Raw genomic sequence first — 6,000 nt, 5'->3', positions numbered from 1 at the left:
TTACATTGCATGCAATGCGTTTGATTAATAGTTTAAATATTTGATATTTATGCATGCAATGGTATTGTGTGATGAGGTCTCAGTCTAAAACTTTATATTAACTCTCACTTGTTGGACCAAGTTAAATATTAAGCCCACAATGGACTAGGATCGAGATGATTTTGATCCGCCCAAGCCTTCCATCCACAGCAATATGGTGAGGAAGCTACTAAGACCCGAGTATGGTCTCACGAGTCATGGCACATCCAGAATGGAGGAAAGTTTGCACCATTGTTGTGAATAAAGGAACATACTCACCTTTTCCCTATCTCAAGAGTCGTGGGGGGCGGCGAATGAAATTTGATTTGGTTGATGGGTCTGGCCTAACACCGAGTACATGATTCGCTTAGAATCTAGGAATCATGTGAAATGGTGAGGTAAAAGATCTTGGGAATCTCATGGAATGAGAATGATAGTGGATACCTCCCATGAGGCTTTTGCCATGTGAATTGTAAAAGTGGGGCATGAAAAATTGGCTTGTGGATCCCAAGCCCACTAGGAAACATTATTCCCAAAACCCCACTTGAGAGTGGTGGGCTTTCGTATAAATAGTGGGAGAGTTAAAGACCAAAAATCAAGTCTTTAAGCTTAATTCATAATATTGCAATCATTTGTTGATTTCTGTTTATTTTCTATTTTCTAGAAAATGTCTAAGAATCCTTTAACCATGATTATGGAGACTAACAAATTCAGTGTCACGAACTATAACGACTAGCTGCGAAATTTGGGGATTGTCCTAAATTTCGAAAACCAGGATTATGTTTTGGACAAGCCGCTCCCAACAGCCTTGCCGGAAGGGTCCTCGCTCGAAGAGCGTGTCATGTTCGAGAAGTGGCTTGAGGACAATCACAAGATCTGCAGTATCATATTGGCTTCAATATCCAATGACATCAAAAGTAATATGATAGGCTGGATGATATTCCCTCGATAATGCTCCGCATGAAGGAAATTCATGCGATTTCTAATAGGCGTATTAGATATGCCGCCACAAAATTATTCTTCGGGATCAAGGTAGCCGAAGGATCGTCTATACAAAGTCACGGGATCCTTCAATCACTTCTTCGTCCTACGACCCATTTATTATTACCTACAATATGAACAGACTTGAGAAGCCTATTCATGAGTTAATTAGTATGCTAGTCCAATATGAGGCGATGAACCACAAGTCTACTGCAGTGGTATTGGTAAGAGAGGGTTTAACCTCCAAAGTGAAAGACAAGAGGGTCGGTAGCTGGAAGAGGAAGAAGGACAAGAAAAAAGTTGTCGCAACCATTGCTAGCGATCCGAGCGCCCCTACTTCTCCCATGGGAATGGGTAAAGGGAAAAGGAAGGTTGGCATTTCTCAGCAATTGAAGGCAAATAATGTCGGCATGCATTGCCAAGAAAAGGGGCATTGGAAGAGAGAGTGCCCACAACTCCTCTCCAACCAAGGCATATTTGTGATTGAAGTGAATTTGATAACTAATTCTGCTTCTTGGGTATTAGATATAGACTGTGGAGCTCACATCTACAATAACTTGCAGGTGCTGGAAAGAAGTAGAAGATTAAGTAAGGATGAGATAATTCTAAGGCTAGGCGATGGGAAGGCCGTAGCTGCGGAAGCCGGGGCATCTCTGAACTTAGTTATTAGTGATCATATTCGGATATAACTAAAAGACTGTTATTATGTACCGAGCATGATCAAAAATATGATTTCCATTCCTGTTTTAGACAATGATGGTTATAAACCAAGGCGGAGAGTATTTGAGTGGTGAGTGGTGAACTCATTGATTACTTAAAATAGAATGGAATTCTCTCTCAGAGGACACTCCCTGGATTGCCACAACTTAATGGCGTGGCCTATAGGAGGAATCGAACCTTGTTGGACATGGTTCGATATATGATGAGTTTCACATAATTGTCCCCCTCCTTCTAGGGTCACGCTCTTGAGACGAAGGCCAAATTGCTTAACATGATGCTGCTGAAGACAGTGCCCCAGATGCCATACGAGATATGGTATGATAAGCCTGCATTCTACAAGTACTTGAGAGTGTGGGGTAGTCCCGCATACGTCAAAAAACTATTGGGAGACAAACTAGATTCAAGGTCTAGTGTGTGTATATTTATTGGATCTCTAAAAGAAACTGTGGGATACTACTTCTGTGATCCATCTGGGCAAAAAGTTTTTGTCTTAAGAAACACAGTATTCTTGGAAAAAGGTTTTCCTGTGGATAGCCGATGCGATGAAGTGCTACTTGAGAAAACAAGTGAGACACCACAGTAGAATGAAGGAACATCATTTGAGCCTATAGTTTTCACTGATAGTGTTCCAGTCCTCCGTAGGTCGACTAGGAAATCACGATCGCCTAATAGTTATGGATCTTGGGACTAACTAGTCAATTAAAAATGATAAAAAAACATACGGACAAGCGATGTTAGACATCGATTCAGACAAGTGGCTTGAGGCCATGAGATCTGAAATAGACTCAATGTGTTCAAATCAAGTTTGGACCCTCGTAGATCCACCCAAAGGTGTTAAATTTGTTGGGTGCAAATAAGTCTACAAACATAAGCTTGAAGCTAACGGCAGGTTACAGCCTTTAAGGCTAGGCTCATGAAAAAGGATACACTCAACGACCCGTGGTTGATTTTGAGAAACCTATTCGCCCGTAGTCATGGTCAAGTCCATTGGGATTCTGCTTGCCATAACAGCATGGTATGACTATGAGATATGACAAATGGACGTGAAACGGCCTTTCTCAACGGTTTCGTTGAGGAATAGATCTACATGGATCAGTCGAAGGGTTTCACTTCCGTTGAAGAAGAACAGAAGGTCTGTCGTCCCCCAAGGTCCGTCTATGACCTCAAACAAGCTTCCCGAAGCTGAAACATGCGTTTTGATGAAGTTGTACGGGGTTATGATTTTATAAAAAATGAATTTGATCCTTGTCTATACAAAAAGATCAGTGGGAGCACGGTTGCGTACCTTGTGCTTTATGTACACGACATCTTGCTTATAGGGAATGATGTCAAGAAGTTGGGTGATGTTAAAGCATTGTTGTCCACATAATTTTCGATGAAGGATATGGATGAGGCTTCGTACATCCTTGGCATCAAGATCTTGATAGGATCACATTTTGTGCTTATTTCATGTAATATTTTGACATATTTTGTGACCAAATGTTCCTAATTAAATATTATTTTGCAGTATTAGGACAAATGAAATGAAAAATAAAGAAAAACACCAAAATAGAAATTCGGACAAGACTCAAACTCAATTTTTGGCAAGAATTTGGAGCTGCTTGCACTACCTTTTGATGAATGAGGAGTTTAACTAGGATTATAATTTTATTTTCATAAGTCTTTTAGTTCAATTAGAAATCTACTTTTAGTCCTAGTAGAATTAGGTATCTAGTTATTATATATAGGTGATGTAATTTACTTTAGAAGACAACTTTTGAACTTTTCTATTTCTCTACATTTTTATGATATTTTCTTACTTTGGTTTTCATGCGTTCTTCCATGAGAATATCTAACTAGTTCTCTCATTTCGGTTGAAGACTTGGTGAATGCTTAAATCCAACGAGTTGTGAGATCTAATTTATGCTTTCTACTTTTATTCATATTGGTACTTGTGTTGTTCTCTATGTTTTTATTACAAATAATCTGATTTATTTTCAAGAATATTTGCCAAGCCAGTTGAACTTGCAAATTCGTAATTGCTTGTTTAGTTTGATAACTAGTGGCAACATAGCATAATTGATTATGTAGAAGTTTTTGATTATATTGTGGGGAATGCACAATCTAACTTAAATAAATCCTCGTAGGAATTTATTGGTTAGAATGGGCTTTTCTAGTTCTTAATGCTGTCAGTAAATTAAATCTTGAGAACGTTCCCAAGGTTGTTTACTGATTAGAGATTTAGTCAATGGACGTTCCTTGACTATCCACAAGGTAAGGAAAGGTGAGGTCGTTACGTCATACCAATGGCCATAACCAATTTATCTATCATGAATGATTGTTATCTTTGCATCTGAGATCGACCGTGGAATTAAGCATAATCCTGTCTTTAACTGGAATATTCTTCTCTTATATTTATCTCTTCTAATTTTATTAGCTTTTTAGTTTAATTTAGTTTTTATCTTTATTCTTCTTCACAATCATAAACCACCGCCCAATTATTTTTATTTTTTGAAGGAATTAATTTAAAATCAATCCCTGTGGATTCGACCCTACTCACACTTCTATAAAACCTGTTCGTATGAATTATTTTTGGTGAATTCGACACCCATCACATCTATAGGGATAGATTTAGAAGGATGTTGGGATTGACCCAATCCTTGTATATTGAGAAAGTCTTGAAGAGATTCAAGATGAAAAATTTAAAATGAGGATTCCTTCCAATGGGGCATGGGATTAAGATGTCCAAAAAGCAGTCTCCCAAGACTGATGAGGAACTTAAAAGGATGTCGGACATCCCCTATGCTTCAGCCGTAGGAACCATTCAGTATGTTGTCCAGTGCGCTAGGCCCGATATTGCGTACGCTTTGAGCGTGACAAGCAGATATCAGGCATGCATCGAGGATGCGCATTGGAGCGTAGTCAAGACCATACTTAAGTACTTGAAGATGACTAAAGATATGTCCTTGATTTACGGTGGTGGAGAATTGATACTGAAAGGCTATAGCGACGCTAGCTTCCATCCGGACGATGATGATGCCAAGTCTTAATCAGGTTTTATATTCAAGCTAAATGGTGGTGTGGTTGCTCCAAAATGTTTCAAGTAGGATACTCATCGGATTCCACCACGGAAGCTGAATAAATAGCAGCTTCAGAAGCAGTTAAGGAAGTGGTTTGGATGAAAAACTGCACCTGAGAGTTGGGTGTGGTGTCTAGCATTGCTGAGCCAGTAGTTATCTTATACAATAACAACGGGCAATAGCGCAAGCAAAAGAACCGAATTCTCATCACTATTCTAAACACATTCGTACACGCTACCATCTACTTAGAGAGATGGTAAGCAGAGGTGATGTCAGGATGGACCGAGTCAGCTCAGTAGAAAACACTTTGAATCCACTTACCGAGTCGATATTGCAAATTTCACATACTCGACATCTGGATAAGATGGGTTTGAGGTCGATGGGTGATTGGCTTTAGGTCAAGTGGGAGATTGTTAGAATAGATGACCTGGAAGCCAATTAGATTGGCATACGTGTAATCCATTCTGACAATAACTCGATTTCATGTAATATTATTTAGTGAATAAAATGAGTATTCGCTATTGGCATTTTCTTTGTTATGCTCATTATATGTATTTGCATTTCTTTTAAGCATCACAACAAAGCCCACAGACCACTTTGACAACCATTCAACATTTGGACTGCGCATTAGATGGCGGTCATCAAATCAACTACCAATGGTTGGGTCGGAAATATTCCAAGTCGAGGACCTCGAGAATGAGCATCGAATGTCCTATGTGGACTTACATTAAGAGTCGCATTCATTTGATGAATATCGTATTTTATCGGCGACAAACGTGGGACGTCTATGCGATCTTAATGGGTTGATTGGGTAGGTGTCGAATCTACTGAACTGACTCACTGAAATCGTCAAATGGAAGCTTTGGAGGCTTGATCGGTATGACTCGAATCCCCAACTTCGATAGTACGGGAGTAGGAATCATGCAGTCACGTGCGTACAATGACTGCATCTTGAATTCATACGAGAGATGATCATGTCTCATATATGGTCATCATAAGTCTTGTCTAGTGTAGTCAAAGCATGTGGCAAGGATGGTAGTTTCAAGAAGAAGATCAATCCCCTGTCAATACGTGACAGAGGTATCTCCTATGCACTTTGAGATCCGTTCACGCCCTATAAACCTATGGCCACAGTCATTGGTCGAATAGGAAAAGAGGTTCCTATGTCGAGCAATTTGGTGTAAGGCGATCTTAAGTATTAAGCATAGAAGCCTAGTCTGAG

Source organism: Sesamum indicum, linkage group LG7, assembly GCF_026168435.1.
Source record: "Sesamum indicum cultivar Baizhima isolate 11 linkage group LG7, ASM2616843v1, whole genome shotgun sequence".
In the NCBI taxonomy this organism is placed as follows: domain Eukaryota; kingdom Viridiplantae; phylum Streptophyta; class Magnoliopsida; order Lamiales; family Pedaliaceae; genus Sesamum; species Sesamum indicum.
Note: the sequence above shows the minus strand (reverse complement) of the source record.